The sequence below is a fragment of the Corythoichthys intestinalis genome, chromosome 13, assembly GCF_030265065.1.
Source record: "Corythoichthys intestinalis isolate RoL2023-P3 chromosome 13, ASM3026506v1, whole genome shotgun sequence".
NCBI classification, from domain to species: Eukaryota; Metazoa; Chordata; class Actinopteri; order Syngnathiformes; family Syngnathidae; genus Corythoichthys; species Corythoichthys intestinalis.
Window position 1 is genome coordinate 51,150,659 of NC_080407.1, and position 24,530 is coordinate 51,175,188.

General features: G+C 42.3%; 1 protein-coding gene across 2 annotated transcripts in view; it reads right to left on the reverse strand.

The window, feature by feature from the left end:
• kirrel1a (kirre like nephrin family adhesion molecule 1a) overlaps window positions 1–24,530 on the reverse strand; it is a 56,705-nt gene that overhangs the window by 24,815 nt on the left and 7,360 nt on the right. The window lies entirely within an intron of this gene.

Here is a 24,530-nt window from a genome sequence, read left to right on the forward strand (position 1 = left end):
ATTGTTGATTTGTATAAAGCTGGGAAAGGATACAAAACCATCTCTAAAAGTCTGGATGTGCATCAATCAACACTCAGAGAAGTTGTCTACAAATGGAGAGTTTGGCACTGTTGCTTCTCTCCCAAGGAGTGGCCGTCCACCAAAGATGACGCCAAAAGTTTAGTGCAGAATACTTAGAGAGGTAAAAAAAAAAAGAACCCTAGCGTATCTGCTAAAGACAGAAATCACTGGCACAGTCCAATATCTCTGTGCACACATCAACTATATGTAAAACTATGGCCAACACTATGGTGTTCATTGGAGGACTACACAGAGGAAGCCACTGCTGTCTAAAAAAAATCATGTTGCCCGTTTAATGTTCGCAAAAAGGCACTTGGACACTCCACAGAAGTTTTGTCAAAAATTTTGTGGACTGATGAACCCAAAGTTGAATTTTTGGGAGTAACACACAAAGTCATGTGTGGAGGAAAAATGGAACAGCTCATCAACATCAACACCTCATCTCTAATGTGAAGCAGGGTGGAGGGAGCATCATGATTTGGGGCTGTTTTGCTCCCTCAGGGCCTGGATAACTTACAATTATTAATGGAAGAAGGAATTCAGAAGTTTATCAGGATGTTTTGTTTAGTTAAAGCAGACACTGTTTTTTTCATCCGTGTGATTTTGACAAAGATCAGAGCACATTTGATGGTGATTATATGCAGAAATGTGAGAGATCCGAAATGGTTCAGATACTTTTTCATACCACCGTCCTTCTAAAAACAGTCATTTGGAATTTCTCACATTTCTGCATAAAATCGCCATCAAATGTGATCTGATCTTTGTCAAAACCACACAGATGAAAAAAACTGCTGCAGTTTTGTCGAGAAGAATGGGCCAAGATTAGTCGTGATCGATGTGCCAGACTGATCTGCAGCTACAGGAAGCGTCCCAAAGGAGCTTGGGGGGGGGGGGGGGGGGGGGGGGGGGCACAAAATATTAAATGTGATAGTTCACCGACTTATTTTCCCCCCTTCTGTCATTGTTGGCATACTATCCTCATTAAAATGTGAAGACATATCAATGTTTGGGTGGTTATAGTTAAAGCAGACATTGTTTTTTCATCTGTGTGATTTTGACATCATATTTGATGGTGGTTATATGCAGAAATGTGAGACATCCGAAATGGTTCAGATACTTTTTTTTACCACTGTCCTTCTAAAAACAGTTATTTGGAATTTCTCACATTTCTGCATAAAATCGCCATCAAATGTGATCTGATCTTTGTCAAAATCACACAGATGAAAAAAACTGCTGCAGTTTTGTCGAGAAGAATGGGCCAAGATTAGTCGTGATCGATGTGCCAGACTGATCCGCAGCTACAGGAAGCGTCTGGTTGAAGTGATTGCTGCCAAAAGGGGGTTGGAGGGGGGGCACAAAATATTAAATGTGATGGTTCACTGTAGTGCTGCAACCCTTAATCGATTAACTTGAGTATTCGATTAGAAAAAAAGATTCAAATCAAATTTTGCTGCTTCGACTATTCGTTTAATTAAAGTGGTGTTGCAATGGTTTGTTTTGAAAGTGTTTGCATTTAGTTTTTTTGATTTGGGTGGATGCACTGCCCTCTAGTCTGCCTCATTTCACATGGCTGAATCCAGCTGCTACCTGTTAAGACCAACTAAGCTAAGTTTTTGTTTGAGCTAATGTTTTTTTGATGCATTTGTAATTTAGTTTAAAAGTATATTTCGCCAATTTTTGTTGGAATGTGTCTGAACCATTTGTTAACAGCATTGTACAAAAAAAAAAAAAAAAAACTTTAGTGTCTAATAGCATTGAAGCTAGCGGACTTTTGCTATGTAAGTTAGCCAATTGTTCTTTTGTTGTACATAGATCCATATTTATTTACTTTCTATACCGTTTGAGGCTCAGCTTAGGTAATTTAATTTTTCAAGTTCCTGATCCGATTACTCGATTATTCGAACTAATGGTTCATCGATTAATCGACTACTAAAATAATCGATAGCTACAGCCCTAGTTCACTGACTTATTTTTCCGCCTTCTGTCATTGTTGGCACACTATCAGGGCCGGCCCAGCCTATACGCAGACTATGCAGCTGTTTAGTGCCCCTGACCACCAGGGGGCCCCCAATCTGGCAATTGTTTAATTTGTGTTCTATTTTGTTTACTACAGTTTGACTTTTGTGAGTTTTGAGACTTGATTACAAGCTTAAAAAAAATAAAAGTTCTTCCTTAACTTCTTTCTTTCCTCTTTTAGAAAAAGGTTTGGCGCTATCTACTGTAAGTACTGACAATCATTTGGGGTGAGAAGTTTGAAGTACGCAGTGCAACAAAATCTGAATAATATACAAAGTATGAACGTATGGGTTGGATTGCATGTATGGGTTTCACAGTACACTGTGACGAAATGGTGGGCCAAAAATATGGGCCCCTTTGCATTATTTTGTTTCGGGCCCCCAAATGGCCTGGGCCGGCCCTGCACACTATCCTCATTAAAATGTGAAAACATATAAATGTTTTGGTGGTTATAGTTAAAGCAGACATTGTTTTTTCATCTGTGTGATTTTGACAAACATCAGCTCACATTTGATGGTGATTTTACGCAGAAATGTGAGACATCCCAAAAGGTTCAGATACTTTTTACTACCACTGTACATGCCAAATTGGACAAAGAAAACCTTAGCTCAGGGAATTATTAGTCATTTACTGACTTTGACCTGCCCCACTCCCCAAAAAAGGCCAACTTCGGCCCCTGCCTAGGTCAGGCCCATGAATGAAAACTCACCAATTTGCTAACTTTAGATCTCATACGTCTCATGAACAGTCTCACCAGTTTTGAGGAGGATGCAACTAACTCCCTACTATAGTTAGTCCGAAATGCATTGTGAAGGTGCTAGTAGAGTTAGGTGTGCAGTGTTTGTGAAGTTTTGTGCTTGTACGCTACGTTAACTTACATCCTGAGTAACTCCTGGGGGCTAAGCCCCCCCTGTTCTCAAAACCAAGCGACGCCCAAGGGGAAGAAGCATCTCATGCTGACTCAGTGTAAAGCATATCAAAAGGCAATTTCATCCCCCTTTTCCCTTATTTCTTCCAAGTCTTGCAAGCCCACCCTCCATCCTCACCCCGTCTCGCTCATTCCTCCCCGTGAGTCATCTCGCAGGCTTCCGAAGCTACAGTGGCCATCATTGTGCGCTCGCCCGGACCCCGCTATTATGCCGGCAGATGAACCGCTGAAAGAGACGCCATTGTGCGTATCTCTATATTGACGAGTTGTAATTAGCCGTCCCTCCTAGACGTGACCTACCACAGTCTCGTTATTATCATTACTGTACTTGGATCACAAGTTGAGGCCCCTCCCACTCCTCACTTCTGTATCCATATATAATGGCGTGTATGTCCATTTGAGCCATAATGCCTTCTATTTCTGTGCTCCTCCTCCTTGCTGGTTGGAACTGTCACAACTCGTTTATCACATTAAATATCAGGCCTACGGCACGTTCCCTCTCCCTTCTTCGCTCGTCGTTCCTTTCTTTCCCGCCGCCTCACTTTATTTTAACGCCCAACCAAATTCCTCACTACTCCTCCCCCCGCGTCCCCTCGTTTTCTTCGGCCCATTCCCTCACACGTCTCCCTCCGAGGCCTCCGGCGCCTTCCTCCTTTGCTACTTTTTAAACCCACTACCATCTCAATGACCCCTCCCTCAACCTCAGTCGTGACCCTCGGTCCTTATTCCGCTCGTCCTCTCACTTATTGCATATTCGACTGGACTGGGCGCTATTCGCCGAGATACAGTATGCCCGCTAATGGGAAAGAAGGCAGTCGTGCAAAGAAGAAAAAATCCCGCACCGATCACAACAATAGCTTCTGACAGTGCCGCACATTAATATTCTGAAGATAAAGGAGATGTGTGAGGCTACACGGGGAACGGAGAGAAGGGAATCAGATGCAGATGGAGCTCTGTGGCGTGCATACCTAGAATAATTCAACGCCGAGTCCAAAAAAGAGAATTTCAAAAAAAACAATCCGAGCCGTTCATTTCCAAAATTCAGATGAATGAATTGCGATGTGGAAGCGAATCACGCAGACCAAAAGTACCGTATTTTTCTAAATATAAACCTAGCAATGCAATGCATGCTAGGAGGCATGTTGGACAACAACAGTCTTTTGAGTTCTAATCATATGGGGCTTTGCAAGGTTTGTAAATTATGTCACTAATTCAAATTACACTATGTCCAGCTTGGCTCTTTTGCATCCATTTGAAAGTGAGATCATTTTCTCGATAGGGTTACTAAATGACATCTGTTATACGTATTCATTCATGCTCATGACAGTGTCATGTCATAATTATGATTGTCTAATGACCGCCACGGTCAAATAAAGTGTTACCAAATACCATAACTAGTAATTAATAAAAAACAGGAACAGTAACTGAAGAAATAATTACCACAGAACATGAACGTTGATCGTTATTTACATCTGTCGCGCTGCAATGCATGCTAGGAGGTATGTTGGACAACAACAGTGTTGACAGCAGGTGGCAGCAGAGGTTGACTGTCTCGTCCAAGGGAGCAGTGATGGCCATATGAAGCTTCATGAAGCAATGAAGCTTTGCTGCCAATTGGTTCAAAGCTTCATGGTGGTTCATTTCCTTCATTTTGATACCTGTGGCTTATAGTCCGGTCCAGCTTATTTGTTGATTTATTTGGGTTAATAGGTAACACTTTATTTGACAGCAGCGTCATAAGACTGTCATAACACCGTCATGATGATGACATGACATTATCATTGGCATTACTGAATGCGTATGTCATTAGCTGTCATCCTCCAAATTATGCCATTAATTTATGTCCAGCTTGGATCTTTTACATCCATTCAAAAGTGAGATAATTTGCCGGATACCACTAAATGACATCTTTTATAAGCATTCATATATGCTCATGACAGTGTCATGTCATAATTATGACAGTCTTATGGCACCACTGTGTAATAAAGTGTTGCCAAATACCATAACTAACAATTAATGAAACAACTGGAACAGTAACTGAAGAAATTATGAGCACAGGACATGAATTTTGATTGTATATACATCTGTAGCGCTGCAATGCATGCTCGGAGGCATGTTGGACAACAACAGTGTTGACAGCAGGTGGCAGAAGAGGTTGACTGTTTGACAGTCATGGCCAAATTAAACTTCTTGAAGCAATGAAGCTTTGCAGCCAATTGGTTCAAAGTAATTGGTATGTCGCCGATGTCAAATAAAGTATTACTGGTTAATATCCTTTTCGTGTAAATATCCCATAATACATACACACATACATACATACAGTGACTTGCAAAAGTATTTGGCCCCCTTGAATCTTGCAACCTTTTGCCACATTTCAGACTTCAAACATAAAGATATGAAATTTAATTTTTTTGTCAAGAATCAACAACAAGTGGGACACAATCGTGAAGTGGAACAACATTTATTGGATAATTTAAACTTTTTTAACAAATAAAAAACTGAAAAGTGGGGCGTGCAATATTATTCGGCCCCTTTACTTTCAGTGCAGCAAACTCACTCCAGAAGTTCAGTGAGGATCTCTGAATGATCCAATGTTGTCCTAAATGACCGATGATGATAAATAGAATCCACCTGTGTGTAATCAAGTCTCCATATAAATGCACCTGCTCTGTGATAGTCTCAGGGTTCTGTTTAAAGTGCAGAGAGCATTATGAAAACCAAGGAACAGACCAGGCAGGTCCGAGATACTGTTGTGGAGAAGTTTAAAGCCGGATTTGGATACAAAAAGATTTCCCAAGCTTTAAACATCTCAAGGAGCACTGTGCACGCCATCATATTGAAATGGAAGGAGCATCAGACCACTGCAAATCTACCAAGACCCGGCCGTCCTTCCAAACTTTCTTCTCAAACAAGGAGAAAACTGATCAGAGATGCAGCCAAGAGGCCCATGATCACTCTGGTGGGAGAGTATGTCCATAGGACAACAATCAGTCGTACACTGCACAAATCTGGCCTTTATGGAAGAGTGGCAAGAAGAAAGCCATTTCTCAAAGATATCCCTAAAAAGTCTCGTTTAAAGTTTGCCACAAGCCACCTGGGAGACACACCAAACATGTGGAAGAAGGTGCTCTGGTCAGATGAAACCAAAATTGAACTTTTTGGCCACAATGCAAAACGATATGTTTGGCGTAAAAGCAACACAGCTCATCACCCTGAACATACCATCCCCACTGTCAAACATAGTGGTGGCAGCATCATGGTTTGGGCTTGCTTTTCTTCAGCAGGGACAGGGAAGATGGTTAAAATTGACGGGAAGATGGATGCAGCCAAATACAGGAACATTCTGGAAGAAAACCTGTTGGTATCTGCACAAGACCTGAGACTGGGATGGAGATTTATCTTCCAACAGGACAATGATCCAAAACATAAAGCCAAATCCACATTGGAATGGTTCAAAAATAAACGTATCCAGGTGTTAGAATGGCAAAGTCAAAGTCCAGACCTGAATCCAATTGAGAATCTGTGGAAAGAGCTGAAGACTGCTGTTCACAAACACTCTCCATCCAACCTCACTGAGCTCGAGCTGTTTTGCAAGGAAGAATGGGCAAGAATGTCAGTCTCTCGATGTGCAAAACTGATAGAAACGTACCCCAAGCGACTTGCAGCTGTAATTGGAGCAAAAGGTGGCGCTACAAAGTATTAACGCAAGGGGCCCGAATAATATTGCACGCCCCACTTTTCAGTTTTTTATTTGTTAAAAAAGTTTAAATTATCCAATAAATTTTGTTCCACTTCACGATTGTGTCCCACTTGTTGTTGATTCTTGACAAAAAATTAAAATTTTGTATCTTTATGTTTGAAGCCTGAAATGTGGCGAAAGGTTGGAAGGTTCAAGGGGGCTGAATTCTTTTGCAAGGCACTGTACATACATACGTACTACAGGACACCTGCGGCTTATAGTCCAGTGCGGCTTATCTATGACCAAATGCCGTTTTCGTGCCAAATTTGGTGGAGGGCGGCTTATAGTCAGGTGCGCCTCATAGTGCGAAAATTAGGGTAATTAAAACCCCGCCAACTCCATTATTAAGCCTTATGTCAAAAACTCTAAACTTCTCCTTTAGGAAATTCACAATTTACATATTTAAATACTCTTAAGAGTCATTTATACTAGATTTGTTTGCTCCCTTTACAGCAAAAAAAAAGACAAGCACAGCTTTTTTTTTTTTTCAAACAAAGCCGCAAAGTCGACAGCGGCTCACGGCCAAGCAAATCCTCCCTTCAGCTACCTCGGCAAGGCCAGTTGGAGGTATTCCCTCAACAGTAAACCGCAAATGTAATCCAAACTAAAGCGAAAAACACCCGCGCCGAGGCCGAATTACCCAAAATACTGAGTCATTTCAACATGTGCCGGTCGCCTTCTCATTTCCATATGATCCAGTTAACACCGGATAGTGAGTATGTTTGTGTGTTCAGTCAAGGGTGTAAAAAGTCTAAAACCTTGGCAAACACAGCAGAGCAAAGCAAGGGAACTTGTATTCTTTCATTATGTGGGTTATACTGCAGTGACAAATATAGAGTGTGTCCTGATTTCCTTGAGTCACTCATCCCCAAGATACCGCCGGAGCTCCCTTGTCCACACAAAGAGGTCGTGCGCAACTGCGACCGTGACCGCATGCACACAAAATCCAAGCCGCCGCCGCCACCAGCTGGCGAGCCACTTCCTGTGGACAAACGCAAACACGACCGCACTCCAGCCCTAACGTATAATCGACACGTTGAGGCGGTTTTCTGCGAAGAAGTGGAAACGGCTTAAACTCAAGAAAACAAACAAAACATGCATTTCCTGACCGCACTTGTAAAGCAAATCAGTTGTACGTCAAATTGTCTTTCCGCGTCAAAATCATGAATGACAATGTTACAAATGTATTTCAGCATCCCCTACACAAACGACAGAAAAAGTGTCCGAGTAGTAGCGTACTTTTAAGATTTTAAAAACCAATTTTTTGCTGCAATTAACTGTACATTGCGCTACTCCTTCGTGTATACAGTTTGCGCTACTTAAAGCTGCAACAACTACCATAATTTCCGGACTATACGCTGCTACTTTTTTCCCCTCATTTTGAATCCTGCGGCTTATTTGTTGATTAATTGTATTTTGTTGATTAATTGTCACCTTGTCACCAGATCACGTAATTTTCAAAGTATTAGAATCGGCAAAAAAATATCGGACATGCCTTTATTTTTTTTAATTAAATCGTTTTCTAATTGTATTTAACGTTACAGACATAATACGTTACACTCATCTTTAGTTTAGGCTTAAGGTAGGGTTATCAAATTTATCCCGTTAACGGCGGTAATTAATTTTTTAAAAAATGTATCACGTTAAAATATTTAACGCAATTAACGCATGCGCTGCACAACCCACTCACGCACTGACGTGTTCAATCTATAATGGTGCCGTTTTACCTATATATAAAGCTAAAAGGCAGCGTAAAATGAGTAGAGTGAATTTTGGCAGCCTTTGGAGCCTTTTTTTAATTGGCTAAAGCCTTACAATCCCTCTCCTGGCGATTAGAATAATCATGGGAAGCAATGTGGGGAAGAAAGGTAGTAGTTGATCTTTTTCTTAACACCATATGTTATTTCCCAACGCAGAGAAGATATATCACTTGGTACCACTACGCACAGTCAAGGTTGCACTTCCCATCATGCATTTGGGCAGAACAGTTAAATGGCTACAGTATCATTTACTGAAAGCTCAACAAATACACTAGATGGCAATATTTAGTCACAATATACAAAGTCACATTTATCCTTTATGAATTACAAGTCTTTCTATCCCTCTCAGAGAAAGAATGTTAATAATGTAAATGCCATCTTGAGGATTTATTGTAATAATAAACAAATACAGTACTTATGTACTGTTTGTTGAATGTATATATTTGTCCGAGTTTTATTCATTTTTTTCTTAATGCATTGCCAAAATGTATATGATCAGGAAAAATTATCGGGAATGATTGGAATTCAATCGGGAGCAAAAAAGAAGCAATCGGATCGGGAAATATCGGGATCGGCAGATACTCAAACTAAAACGATCGGGAAAAAAAATATGATCGGAACAACCCTACCACTTACGTCTGATCATTGATAGGCATGTAAAAAGCTCTCCTCATGCACATTAGCTGCACATCAACTGCAGCTGCCCTCTTCCGGGGAACGAGCAGTAAATTGCTCTCTGCCGGGCGGTTTGCCGATCCACGACGACAATCGACAACCCAGTCGTCATGTCAAATAATCCGGGCTAGTTATGTGTGATTTTCCGCTTCGAAGACTTTGAGACATCACTCGGTTCGGGTTCGCATGTCGGCTAGCTGTCATGCCTCTTGGTTTGTTTACATTCTCCAAAGCCGGAGAAGGGAAATGACATATGTCTGACTTAGGTGTCATAAAATATTGTTCGGGAGGTGCGACAGTAAAGGTGAAGTCGACAGTTTTGACCAAAAGTTCCAGCATCATCACCTTGCCAAGAAGCAAAAATCTGCATCGGACAATCAATTTAGTGCCAACTCTCTTTGATTGCAGTTGCCAGATCATCCTTGCAGGTGGGCGCCTTGCTGAGGACCATTTTTTTCCAATTTCCACCACAGGTTTTCAATAGGGTTGAGATCTGAGGGAATTTTTATGTTTTCTTCAGGCAGTCACCTTTGGAAAACTGACTGGAACAGCACCAAACCAAAGTTCCAGCATCATCACCTTGTCAAGAGTCAAGAATCTGCATTGCAGCCCCATATGATCAAGGAATGAGGGAGTTTTTATGTTTTCGTCAGGCATTCATCTTTGTAAATCTCACTGGAACAGCACCAGACCAAAGTTCCAGCATCATCACCTTGCCAAGAAGCAAAAATCTGCATCGGACAATCAATTTGGTGCCAACTGTCTTTGATTCCAGTAGCCAGATCATACTTGCAGGTCGGAGCCTTGGTGAGGACCATTTTTTTCAATTTCCACCACAGGTTTTCAATGGGGTTGAGATCTGAGGGAATTTTGATGTTTTCTTCAGGCAGTCACTTTTGTAAATCTCACTGGAACAGCCCCAAACTTAAGTTCCAGCATCATCGCCTTGTCAAGAGCCAAGAATCTGCATGGCAGCCCCATATCATCAAGGACTGAGGGAATTTTGCTGTTTTCTTCAGGCAATCATCTTTGCAAATCTCACTGGAACAGCACCAAACCAAAGTTCCAGCATCCTCACCTTGTCCAATGCAGATTCTTGACTCTTGACAAGCTGATGATGCTGGAACTTTGGTGTAAATATCCCATAATACAATGAGGACGGCTGCAGTTTATAGTCCAGTGCAGCTTATCTATGAAAAAATGCGGTTTTGGTGCCAAATTTGGTGGGTAGCGGCTTATAGTCAGGTGCGGCTTATAGTGCGAAAATTAGGGTAACTCGATTAGAAAAAAGCTTCGAATCAAATTTTGCTGCTTCTAGTATTCGTTTAATTAGAGAGAGTGGCGTTGTAAATTGGGTGGATACACTGCCCTTTAGTGGCAACAGTGAAAATGACATAACTCATTTAACATGGCTGAATCCAGCTGCTCCCTGCTAAGACCAACATTAGGTAAGTCCAATGCAGATTCTTGGCTCTTGACAAGGTGATGTTGCTGGAACTTTTGTTTGGTGCCGTTCCAGTGAGATTTACAAAGATGACTGCCTGAAGAAAAACATAAAAATTCCCCTCAGATATCAACCCTATTGAAAACCTGTGGCGGAAATTGAAAAAAATGGTCCACAGCAAGGCTCCGACCTGCAAGGATGATCTGGCAACTGCAATCAAAGAGAGTTGGGACCAAGTCCATGCCTCAGAGACTGCAAGCTGTCATAAAAGCCAGAGGTGGGGCTACTAAATACTCGAGAGGTTTTTTGATTGTTATTTCTTTGTTTGTTTCTCATGATTCCATATTTTTTTCCCTCAGAATGGAGCGATCATCAACGACTGAGGAAATTTTGATGTCTTCTTCAGGCAGTCATCTTGGTAAATCTCACTGGAACAGCACCAAAGTTCCAGCATCATCACCTTGTCAAGAGTCAAGAATCTGCATTGTCAAGAGTCAAGAATCTGTACCAAACAAAAGTTCCAGTATCATCACCTTGTCAGGAGTCAAGAATCTGCATTGGACAAAGTGATGATGCTGGAACTTTTGTTCAGTGCCGTTCTAGTGAGATTTACAAAGATGACTGCCTGAAGAAGACATCCAAATTCCCTCAGTCCTTGATGATATGGGGCTGCATGACAGGCAAAGGCACTGGAGAGATGGCTGTGGTTAAATCTTCAGTAAATACACAAGTTTACATTGAAATTTTAGGCAGCTTTCTTATCCCTTCAATTGAAAATATGTCATTTTCCAAGATGACAACGCATCATGCCACAGAGCTAAAACTGTTAAAGCATTCCTTGAAGAAAGATTCATGCAGTCAATGTCATGGTCTGCTAGTAACCCAGATCTCAACCCTATTGAAAACCTGTGGTGGAACTTGAAAAAAAATGGTCCACAGCAAGGCTCTGACCTGCAAGGATGATCTGGCAACTGCAATCAAAGAGAGTTGCCACCAAATTAATGAAGAATACTCATCAAGTTCGTGCCTCAGAGCTGTCATAAAAGCCAGAGGTGGTGCTACTAAATACTCGAGATGTGTTTTGATTGTTATTTCTTTGTTTGTTTCTCATGATTCCATATTTTTTTTTCCTCAGAATGGAGCGATCATCAACGACTGAGGAAATTTTGATGTCTTCTTCAGGCAGTCATCTTGGTAAATCTCACTGGAACAGCACCAAACAAAAGTTCCAGCATCATCACCTTGTCAAGAGTCAAGAATCTGCATTGATTTGTATATACTGCACTGCACAGGTGCAGTATATATGTTTCCCTGCAGTTGCTCTATAAAATTAACATCTACTGACCACCACAATATTTTTTATTAATTTCTTTTAGTGTTTCTGAATGGCGAGGAGTTGCACTATTGAACTAATTCATCATTTTCAAGCTTTTTAACTGAGTTTTGTTCTCCATGATAAAATGTCTGCGTGAGTGCTCGTCCTAGACTGGTGATTCCATACTTTTTGTTAGGGGTTGTATCATATTCAATGGACGACGTCCTTGGCCAAAAGCGTCGCTGTCCTAAGCAGCCTGATTTACAATTCTTCTTAAAAAAAAAAACACTTATTAATTGTGTTTTTGGAATCACTCAGTCTCGTCAAATCCATCCAAAGCGACGGCATCGCCAGGTGACTCATAATAAGCGAGGCACCGCAGGCCGCTTCTCTCACCGCACGCCGGTGCTTTTCGCAGCGAGGTAACGGCGCGTCGGCTTGTGCCTGACAACTAACAAGAGGCTACAGCACCCGCATGCAAAGACATCTGGAGCTATTTTTAGCCAGTGTGCCACTGATTTGCCCCCGCACACCCCGACGCGATGCTGCAAATGTCAACGTTCGCTTGATTTCACCATTTCTCTCCGGCCTTGCATCATCCATTCGATCCGAACAGTCGAACGCAATTCCGACGTTTTTTTTCTCTTGCCCGCTCTGCCCGCAGTCGTGCGGTGGCGCTGAGGAAAACAGAACAAAGAGGTCCGCAGACGGAGTTGTGGAAGGGGATGACATCATTGTTTCAGGACAAAGTTGCATTCCTCGACGTAAGGCACTGAGTCACTCGCTGTCTTTCGCCGTGTGCTTGTGGATCGAAAGCATCGCATCGTCGGGATTACGAGCCCACAAATAATTCATGTTTTAGGAAAATGTTCCTGTACTACATACTGTATACATGACACCTTCACATTCTTGAAACTACTACTCAAATCCCACCCTCCACAGTCTAGAATATGCTATGAAAATGTATGTGAACTAGTGCTGCAACGATGAATCGATTAACTCGAGTATTCGATAAGAAAAAAAATATTCGAATTAATTTTGTTGCCTCGAGTATTTTTATTAATTAGGGTGGATACACTGCCCTCTGGTCTGCCTCATTTCACATGGCTGAATCTAATTGCTCCCTGTTAAGACCAACGTAAGCTACGTTTTTGTTTGGGCTAATGTTTATTAATGCATTCGTAATTTAGTTTATTGGTATAGTTAGTCATTTTTTGTGGGAATATGAGTCTGAACCATTTGTTAAGAGCATTTAAAAAAAAAAAAAAAAAACGTTAGCATTGTATAGCATCTAAGCTAGCGGACTTTTGCTATGTAAGTTAGCCAATTGTTCTTTTGTTGTACATAGATCCTCATTTTCATTCATTCATTCATTTTCAATTTTTTTTTTTTATACAGTTTGAGGCTCATCCCAGGTATTTTAATTTTTCATGTTCTTTATCCGATTACTCGATTATTGGAACTTACTAGTTCATCGATTAATCGACTACTAAAATAATCAATAGCTGCAGCCCTAATGTGAACCTTTCGAATTTCTCACATTTCTGCATAAAATCACCATCAAATTTGATCTTTGTCAAAATCACACAGATGTAAAAACAGTGTCTGCTTTAACTAAAACCACCCAAACATTTATCGTTTTTCATATTCTAATGAGGGTATCATGCAAACAATGACAGAAGGGGGGGGGGGGGGAATAAGTGAGTGAACCCTCTGCCTAAGGACACTTAGGTAGCAATTTAAACCAATTTTTACGAAACAATTTAAGTCAGGTGTGTTCTCAATCACTGATAAGTGGTTTAAAGCTGCCCTGCCCACTATAAAACACACACCTGGTAAGAACTGTCTTGAGATGCCTGATGTGCATCATGGCTCGATCAAAAGAGCTGTCTGAAGACCTGCGATCAAGGATTGTTGATTTATGTAAAGCTGGGAAAGGATACAAAACCATCGCTAAAATTCTGGATGTTCATCAATCGACAGTCAGAGAAGTTGTCTCCAAATGGAGAGAGTTTGCCACTGTTGCTTCTCTCCCAAGGAGTGGCCGTCCGTCAAGAGTTCAGCGCAGAATACTCAGAGAGGTACAAAAAAGAACCCTAGAGTGTCTACTAAAGACTTACAGAAATCACTGGCACAGTCAAATATCTCTATGCACACATCAACTATATGTAATACTCCGGCCAAGAATGGTGTTCATGGGAGGACTCCATGGAGGAAGCCACTGCTGTCTAAAAAAAACATGTTGCTCGTTTCATGTTCGCAAAAAGGCACTTGGACACTCTACAGAAGTTTTGGCAAAATATTTTGTGGACCGATGAAACCAAAGTCGAATTGTTTGGGATAAACACACAACGTCATGTGTGGAGGAAAAAAATGGAACAGCTCACCAGCATGGTGGATGGAGCATCATGATTTGGGGCTGTTTTGCTGCCTCAGGGCTAACTTGAATGAATTCAAAACTTTATCAGGATGTTTTGCAGGAAAACCTGAAGCCGTCAGTCTGACAGTTGAAGCTAAAAAGAGGATGGATGCTACAACAAGTCGATGATCCAAAACACAGAAGTAAATCAACTTCAGAATGGTTTCAGAAGAAAGAAATACACGTTCTGGAGTCGCCAAATCAAAGTCCAGACTTGAACCCCATTGAGATGCTGTGGCATGACCTAAAGATAGTGATTCATGCCAGACATCCTAGGAATCTTACTGAACTACAGTAGTTTTGTAGAGAAGAATGGGCCAAGATTAGTCCCGCACGATGTGCCAGACTGATCTGCAGCTACAGGAAGCGTCTAGTTGAAGTTATTGCTGCCAAAGGGTGGGGCCACAAAATATTAAATGTGATGGTTCACTCACTTATTTCCCCCCCTTCTGTCTTTGTTTGCATACTGTCCTCATTAAAATATGAAAACCTATAAATGTTTGGTTAGCTTTAGTTAAAGCAGACACTGTTTTTTCATCTGTGTGCTTTTGACAAACATCAGCTCACATTTGATGGTGATTTTATGCAGAAATGTGAGGAATTGACGAAAAAACACTGCTGCAGTTTTTCGAGAAGAATGGGCCAAGATTAGTCCTGGTCAATGTGCCAGACTGATCTGCAGCTACAGGAAGCGTCTGGTTGAAGTTATTGCTGCCAAAGGGGGTTGGAGGGGGGGCACAAAATATTAAATGTGATGGTTCACTGACTTATTTTTCCGCCTTCTGTCATTGTTGGCATACTATCCTTATTAAAATGTGAAAAAATATAAATGTTTGGTTGGTTTTAGTTCAAGTAGACACTGTTTTTTCATCTGTGTGATTTTGACAAAGATCAATCACATTTGATGGTAGTTTTATGCAGAAATGTGAGAAATTCCAAAAGTTTCAGATACTTTTCATACCACTGTACTTCTAAAAACAGCCATTCTCCGATGGATACTGCACTCCATTCAGAGTCAGTATAAAGTCTGACAAATTGAATCTGTTCAAATCATAAACACAAGGCTACACAAACACAAAACACAGAGACCACTGATGGTATGAATCACTCTCATTCCAAAAGCCAGACTGTCTCCTTTATAAAGCCGTTCTAGCAATCAGCAGCAGCCATGCGGCAACTCAGAAGCGGTCCTAACAACCTCAGAGTCTCCACTGGAGGTAATAGCCGACAATATATTCCAAAATAACCCATAACACAAGGCACAATAAAATAAAAGACTCAGTTACGACTTGTATCTCAAAGGGACCGTGATAAAAAATTTACATCATTTTTATTTGTTTGTTTAATCACGCAGCAGTTACTCATTTACAATGCTAACCTGGAGGCAATTTGCGGTTGTGTCATACCCAAGGTTTAAGCTAGGATTCAAACATCAGACACTTTGATGACTTTGCGTCACGAGATTCATTTAAAGATGGCAGAGCAACAGAAGTGACAAAAAGTTTTGTCCAAGGAGGAAAAAAAAGGAAGGCTACCAGGGATAAAATGATACTCAAGAATAAACATTGGGCCGGCTTTCTGGGGTGGGGAGGGGTTAGCCACACTGTTGCTAACAGTCATATGCTATTATATAGCCACAACTGGATTCATTGCCTTATGACTATTCATCCTTTACACAGCTGCTGGAAACAGAAATGTCGTTTAATACATCTGCAGGCGACTGGGAGATCAGGATTTTACGACACTGTGCGGGTGTACTCTGTTCCTCATGGGAGAGGCAGTCTTCCTTAAGGCAAAACACTACCGCTTCTGTCCGCCGGCGTCACTAAAAATCGACCACAACTGAAAAGTTACCAACTAGCAAATTGAAAATATTCCATACACAAGGTACCATTTTTTTGCTTCCTGATTCTAATACCTCGCTGTTTCGGTCATATTATGACTTGGTCAGACAGTTTAGCTCAATGGCTGCCATTGATAGCGCTCATTCGTTCATCCGCTAGCACCCTCCTACTATGAATGGACTGGACGTCGACTAGTGATAAACACCGGAATTTCTACACTATCGTCTATCTTTGACGCACGTAGCTTGCGGCCATATTGTGTAGGGCAACTGCATTGAAGAAAATAGGTATTTGGGCACCCTGCTATTTTATTAAGTTCTCCCACTTAGAAATCACCGAGGGGTCTGAAATTTTCATCGTAGGTTCATGTCCGCTGTGATGGAGTTACTCTAAAAGGAAAAATCCGAAAATCACAATGTATGATTTTTAAACTATTTATTAGTGTGATACAGCTGCAAATAAGTACAGTATTTGATCACCTGAGAAAATAAAGGTTAATATTTGGTTTGCAATTACATAGGCCAAACGTTTCCTGTAGTTTTTCACCCGGTTTGCACACACTGCAGGAGGGATCTTGGCCCAGGTAGGTTTAGGTCTGGAGACTGGCTAGGCCATGCTAGAACCTTCTTATGGAGCCACTCCTTGGTTTTCCTGGCTGTGTGCGTCGGGTCATTGTCATGTTGAAAGACCCAGCCACAACCCATCTTCAATGCTCTGACAGAGGGAAGGAGGTTGTTCCTCAAAATCTCATGATACAAGGCCCCAGTCATCCTCTCTTTGTCCCATGTATGGAAAAACACCCCCAAAGCATGATGCTATCACCCCCACGCTTCACAGTAGGGATGGTGTTCTTGGGATAGTACTCATCATTCTTATTCCTCCAAAGACAGTTAGTGGACTTAGGACCGAAAAGTTTTATTTTGCTCTCATTTGAGAACAAAATTTACCCTCATGACTCCTCCGTATCATCCAAATAGACTTCGGTAAACTGACATTTGCTTGTTTAAGTAGGGGAACCTTTCGTGCCATGCATGATTTCAAACCATGAAGTCTTCGTGTATTACCAACTTTAACCTTGGAAACGGTGGTCCTAGCTCTTTACAGGTCATTGACCAACTCCTGTCGTGTGTTTCTGGGCTTATTCTTCACCTTTCTTAAGATAATTGAGACCCCATGAGGTGATATCTTACATTGGGCTCCACCCCGATTGACATTGACCGTCATGTTTAGCTTCTTCCATTTTCTGATGATTGATCCTAACAGTGGACCTTTTTTAGCAAGCTGCTTGGCAATTGCTCCGCAGCCCTTTCCATCCTTGTGGAGGTGAAAAATTTTGTCTCTGGTGTCTTTGGACAGCTCTTTGGTTTTGGCCATGTGTCAAGTTCAAAAATAGACCCTTAGGTAGACATTCGTAAAATTACCCAAAAATAAGGAGAGAGGACACTCAGTTTTCTTGGCCAAGGAGAGCAAGGAGGGACTAGACAGTGAAATGCTGGATTACTCTGTATAGTTACCAAAATTGATCTAAAACTAAACTCCTTGCTCTTTCTTTTATTAGGGGCTTGTCCTAACACAGAAAGGTGCCGCCCTAAAGGGAGGGGGAAAGCAAGCTGGAGACACCCATGTGATTTTGGTTGGCTATGTGTGAGCATGTAGGTGGAACTAACTAAATACAAGTGTGTAAGCAAAGGCACTTAGGTAAAGTGGTCAGAATGACCCAGACACTTCAGTTATGCAACGCTGCGGCCATGGAAGAAGTCCTCGAATGGAAGATTGTCCTCGAAAGTCTAGACGTAAGATGCTGAAGATGTCCCAGAAGGTCTATTTACGCAATGTTGCTGCCATGAAGCAAGGCAGTTGTCACCCCGACCCTCTTTAACACTTTGTAACACCTAAACATTATACTACAGCCTAGTATAGCAAGCAATAATCATTTACTGGTTATATCAAATAAGAAAAAATATGGCAATATGTATTATGTATGTATTAGGTATATATGAGCACAAGCAAATATTCAATCAATCAAGCAAATATTCAATCAACCCTCGATAATTAACTCAACACCATGTTACAAGTTTGAGTCTGACTGATCGTATGGGGTGGACAGGTGTCTTTATGCAACTGATGACCTCAAACAGAAGCATCTGATTCAGGACAATACATGGACTGGAGATGGACTTTTAATCAGCGGACTAACAGGTCTTTCAGGGTCTATCCTGAAGAGTTTTAGTACTCTACTTCTGTAAACCTGAGAACTCGACCACGTTTCCTCAACAACATGGCCGCCTGCCTGAATGGTCATAATAACTCATCGCCCTAGCGACGCTATATGGGGGACAAAATAATGGCGAGCTTATGATGGGCAGTGAAAGGAGGCGACCTACTGTGCAGGCTGAAAACACAAAGGTGACTCTTGAGGGGGGCAGGTTTTTGGACAAAGACGGTGTCTTTTGTTTGCCGCATTGTCCGCCTGCTCGCTCCTTTCCTCTGTCGTCTTACCTCGCAGCCCTCCCCTCGGCTACCTCTCTCTCGCCGTCTTTTGTCAACGACTCCGTTCCCTTTTCATCCCCTTTTGTTGTCCACCTCCCTTTGCCTTTCAAGCGCTCTTTTTTTCCCGTTAACGCTGTCAAAATGGTTGCTGTAGCACCCACCCATTCTTTAAGGCTCCTCTCATACATGCATGTGAAGAGCTCTACGTGTGCGCGGCGAACCTCTGTAGCTGCTGCCGTTACTATGGCGACAGCCCGTGAGGACCACTGACACAATGATAGAAAGTGTGACCATGGCAACTCCGGGATCACTGGAGGATAATATGATCGTTTGGCAAAGAAGCATCTGACACATTACGGTTGCGAGCTCGGGAAAAGCCGACCGGTCGCCGGTAATCCTCACAGCGTGGTCGGCGGCTGACAAAGGCGACCGCCGTAACCAAGGGCAACCCCGAGTAACAATGGCCAGTCTCCGGACACGCTTGAATGAGGGAGACGTAAACACGCGAAGCGGTGCGGTTGAGAGCTCGGCGAATTCACCAGCCACAGTCGATGTTATGAATCGATAGCTTGCACTGGAGGTTCCTGATTGATTTTGGGCAGTGGACCGTCCTTAAAGTCACTTGAGCGCGAGGGTCAACGACACGGTCACCCTCAGGAACACATGAACAAGTCAAATTTTTCTTCACGTCTACTATAACGTAATGAAATTCCAATTCTCTTCATCGAGGACCCTAACCCTGAAGTCTCTCTAAGTCACAGAAACGTCTTCATGACTGAACATCAATGATATCTGTCAAGTTCAAAACTAGATCCTTAGGTAGACATTCGTAAAATTACGCAAAAATAAGGAGAGAAGACACTCAGTTTTCTTGGCCAAGGAGAGCAAGGAGGGACTAGACAATGAAATGCTAGATTACGCTGTTTAGTCACCAAAATTGATCTAAACTAAACTCCTTACTCTCTCTTTTATTAGGGGTTTGTCCTAACACAGAAAAGGTGCCGCCCTAAAGGGAGGGTGAAAGCAAGCTGGAGACACCCATGTGATCTTGATTGGCTATGTGTGAGCATGTAGGCGGAACTAACTAAATACACGTGTGTAAGCAAAGGCACTTAGGTAAAGTGGTCAGAATGACCCAGACACTTCAGTTATGCAACGCTGCGGCCATGGAAGATGTCCTCGGATGGAAGATGTCCTCGGAAGTCTAGACGAAGGTCTAGACGTAAGATGCTGAAGATGTCCCAAGAAGGTCGAGTTACGCAATGTTGCGGCCATGAAGCAAGGCAGTTGTCACCCCGACCCTCTTTAACACTTTATAACACTTAAACATTATACTACAACCTAGTATAGCAAGCAATAATCATTTACTGGTTATATCAATAACAAAAATATGGCGATATGTATTATGTATGTATTAGGCATATAAAAAATATGGCAATGTGTATTATGTATGTATTAGGTATATATGAGCACAAGCAAATATTCAATCAATCAAGCAAATATTCAATCAATCCCCGATAATTAACTCAACAATATCTTATAAAATGAATGCGATTCAGTTTCAAAAAGGTTGGTGACCCCTAGTCGAAAGTTGCTGTTCTGCAAATATTTTACCACAAATCGCCACAAGTTACTTTGTGGCGCTAACGATAGCGAGAGGAAAAATTTCCGCTAACAATATGTACAACAGTGTCTAACTAAAATGATCACATAACAACAAACTAAATAGCATAACTAGCACTTTATGATCCAACTGGAATAGTAACTGAAGAAATAATTAGCGCAGAACATCTGTAGTGCCGTTGTGCATGCTAGGAGGCATGAGGCACGTTGAACGACAACACCGTCGACAGCAGGTTGCGGCAGATCTTGTCTGTCTCTCCCAAGATAGGTGAAAGAAGCAATGAAGCTTCATGGTAGTTCATTTTCTTTGTGATGCTATCAAGAGATGTTGAAGCCCAAGAGAAGAGCTGAATTTTACAGCTATTTGTTTACGAAAATTATATGAATGTGCTTGGGTTATCATCTAAACAAAGTTCATGAACCTGGCATTTCAAGGTTCACAGTATCGTGAGTTTGAAGCCCCTTTCACATACACTAAAACACCGTCTAAATCCCAGGATTTAAACGGACAGGCCTTGTATGTGAAAGCAATTTACCGGGTCGACTGACACGGAAGTTACGCGGACATTTGACGGGTCGCGTCTTAGTATAATGTCTGGGACTTTGCTGGGACAAGGCGTATGTGAAAGCAAGGGTTCAATTCCCGGGTCACAGCACGATGGCTGATGATGTAAATATCATGGCGGGCCGATCGTCATTTCCTCGAAAAGTGGTAAACAAACATCGCAATTATAAACAAAGCAAACAAGGTTGTACCTCCAAGCATAAAACAACGGAGGGATGCGTTCAAGGGTTTATTAAATACACGCGATCGCGGAAAAGGGGGAATAACACAATGTAAGCCTGAACATTATATCGTTTAAACATCGCCATCACGATGTGCGCATGCGCGATAGTCCCATTGCAAGGACGTGTGATAGTTTCTTTTTTTGTTCCCCAATCCTCAAACCTTTGATCTGCTTCATTCGCTCACACAGCCTGTCTCACCCCCTTTCCCAGCTCTCAGTCACTGTGGCACTTGCTTATTAAAGTTAACGATGGCTTTGATCTGGTCAAAGAAGCCGGGCAGCAATCTGTCAATCATCGTTTAACTTGTTAAACGGTTTCTGCAAGGAAGCGCGGGCTGGAACAAATGTGTGTGTCTATGGGGGGAGAATGTGGAGACGTTCGAGACATATAAAATAAACGCCAGAGGTGATTATGAGGAGTTTGTAATTTCTACATGTCACTCCAAGAGTCACAGCCATGTTCGGTAAACAGAAGCATTTAATAAAGCCAAGCATTTTTCTACTGCAGTACTTTATTCTTATTTAAAAATGATTCAGTGGGACAGTTATGTTTAAAACTGATCATAATTATTACATTTGAAGTGCTAAGCATTTATTTATATACATATATATATATATTTTTTTTAAATCATACTTTGGGGGAAAAAAGTGAGAAAAAACATGTCTTATATGTATCTTTTTCCAGTGCTAGATCTGAATAAATACATTGAGCGCACACACACACACACACACACACACAAAAATGGGGTGGGGGGTATGCGCTACTTCGCAGTTTTTCACTTATCGCGGCGGGTTCTGGTCCCTATTAACCGCGAAAAACGATGGAATACTGTACACTGTGGTCAGCTATTCAAGTCATTTAGTAAAGATTACTTTTAAAAAGAAAAAAAATATATATTTTTTAATATCGCAATATAATATCGCAATATATCGCAAACCCCCCAAAAAATTCGCAGCAATATTTTTTTCAATATCGTTCAGGCCGAGTAGGCGCTAGAGCTTTTAGCTACCAAGCTCCTGTCCTATGGAATCAGCTTCCAGCTAGTATTAAAGAAGCCGACACAGTCTGTACATTTAAGATTAGACTAAAAACATTCCTATTCCACAAAGCTTATGGTCAGACTAGTTGAAATCGGACTAGACTCACAGTTCAGTCAAAGCTGCACTAGAAGCTATAATGCACAGCCACTGGGTCCTATCTCCTTTTTCTCACTCCACCTACCACTTGTCTTTATTTCTCTTTTCTAATTTTAATATCTAGTTGACTAGTCTCTTAATCACTAGTCACCCGGTGTCCACTTTCCCCCCTCCCTGCAGCCTCCTGACTATCCGGACCCCTGGCTGGATGGACGTCCTCGTTACCCCCCCCCCCCCCCCCCCCCCGTCTCATCTGGCTAGATGGACTTCCTCCTGTTCCCTCACTCTATTGCATTTCTATAAACTGTAACTCCGTCTGCTAATTCCTATTAGCAGTCCTGGTGCATCTTGTCTATCCGTCCTGGGAGTGGATCTCTCCTGACTGTGGTTCTCCCCAAGGTTTCTCATTTTTTCCCCCAAAGAGTTTTTGGAGTTTTTCCTTGCCGACATGGAGGGTCTAAGGATGAGGGATGCCCAGGACTTGGACTAGAACTTTATTTAATTCATCTACTGTTTTTGACTGTGTATCATATTGTCTCTGCAAAGCCCTTTGAGACAACCTTGTTGTGATATAGGGCTATACAAATAAAATTGAATTGAATCAAAAATCAGGACCACCTCTGGCTGTACCTTCACGTGATCCGTCAGTTTCAACATCGCCGAGCAACGCGCCATGAACAGCGCGACTATTTTACAAGAGACATCCCGTCGATAAATGATCTCTCCCAAGGTTCACTTTAATTGAATCCAGCGCAATCTAATTTCATTGGTATGTACTGACGCTTGTTGCAATGTCATCCGTCACGGGGCAGCCAATAAAAGCCCGGGGCCTCGACCTAGCCACCCTTTGGAGTGGAGCAATACTATTCCTACGGCGAGGCTTGCCAGCACCAACGCACAAACCTTCTTCAAGGTGAGAGCCTCTTTGCTGATGGAAGGGGGCTCAAAGTCAAAGACTGCACACGTCACGACTCTCCACATCTTGTGATTCCCTAGGAATTAAATTAGCCAACTTGAATCTCTCCAGGGGAGCTTTTTGCAGCCAGTACTAAGACTCTATGGGTTCAGAACTGGAGAGGTTATTGGAACAAAAACAGTTTGGGGTAAGGCGCCTGTTGATAATCCTGAAATGTGACACTCTCTGGATGACAAACAGTTCCGTTAGGCCGCTTCCTGTTTTACGTTCCCAATCCAGCACCTTTGGAATCTTTTATTAACGTCTGATCTCATTGAGGTCTACAGTATGTCTTCCTAAATATGCAAAAGTTAGAGTCAAGGAAAGTGCGACCTCCAGGGCGTAATTAGGTTGGCGAGGACCACTGCTGACAGAAACAAAAATAAAGCATGTGCATCGTCGTAATGATGCGAGCGCTCGCTTATTAATGGTTGCGCAATCATCCGCCCCCCGTGGGCTGTTGCGATACGCGAGCGTGGAACCGAGTCGGGTGGACGGTTGACCCTAAGATGGACGGAGCGAGCCGAATCCCTGTTATCCCCCTCCTCTTGTGAAGAGCGGCGAAATGAAGTGACATCATCAGTGTCAACTGCATTCCTGCGGTGGGAGGGGGTGGAGTAAATGGAGAGAAGACGAGGACGAAGGAAAGAACAACTTTTGAGGTTACAGGAACAGTAAACCCCCCCTCCCACCGCTTCATGTTCTTCTCTTTATCATATACTTCTGTCCTTCTCCACCCCTTCGCTCTACCACGTTTGATATGCGCTATACCAAGCAAGATCCTCTTTCTCATCCTCTACTCCCAGTTTGAATTCATACTGTATGTCTCCTGAAGAGTAGCCAACCCCCACGCCATCCCCTAACCCCCCTGCATCCCCTCCCCTCACTTCTTTCCCCTCTCCGCCGACCAAAGGAATGTGAGAAACACATCTGGAACATATTAGAGCGCCAGAGAGAGGAAGGGGTAGATGGAAAGAAGTGGGGGCGTAAGGGGGAAAATCAGGGGAATGTTACAAGTAACTTGTACAGCCTTTGAAGCAGCAATCGCAACTTGTTCGATGTGAATGAGCAGGCCGTCGAGCTTGGGTAATAGACGCTTTCTCTTGAACTCTAGATTTTCCTCCCTCTCAGTGGAACTCCAATCAATCAGACCGCTCTTAATCAGGCTTCTGCTGTCCTCCCATAACTCACCTCTACCCAAAACGGGGTCCTCCCAACGGAATGCGACCATGTATTTGTGGTGGGGGCGGGGGACAAGGCCGCTAGGTTCAGTTCAGTCAGATGTGATTAAGTGCGCCTCTCTTGCTTGGGGGACTCTGCATAAAGAAACCTTTTTA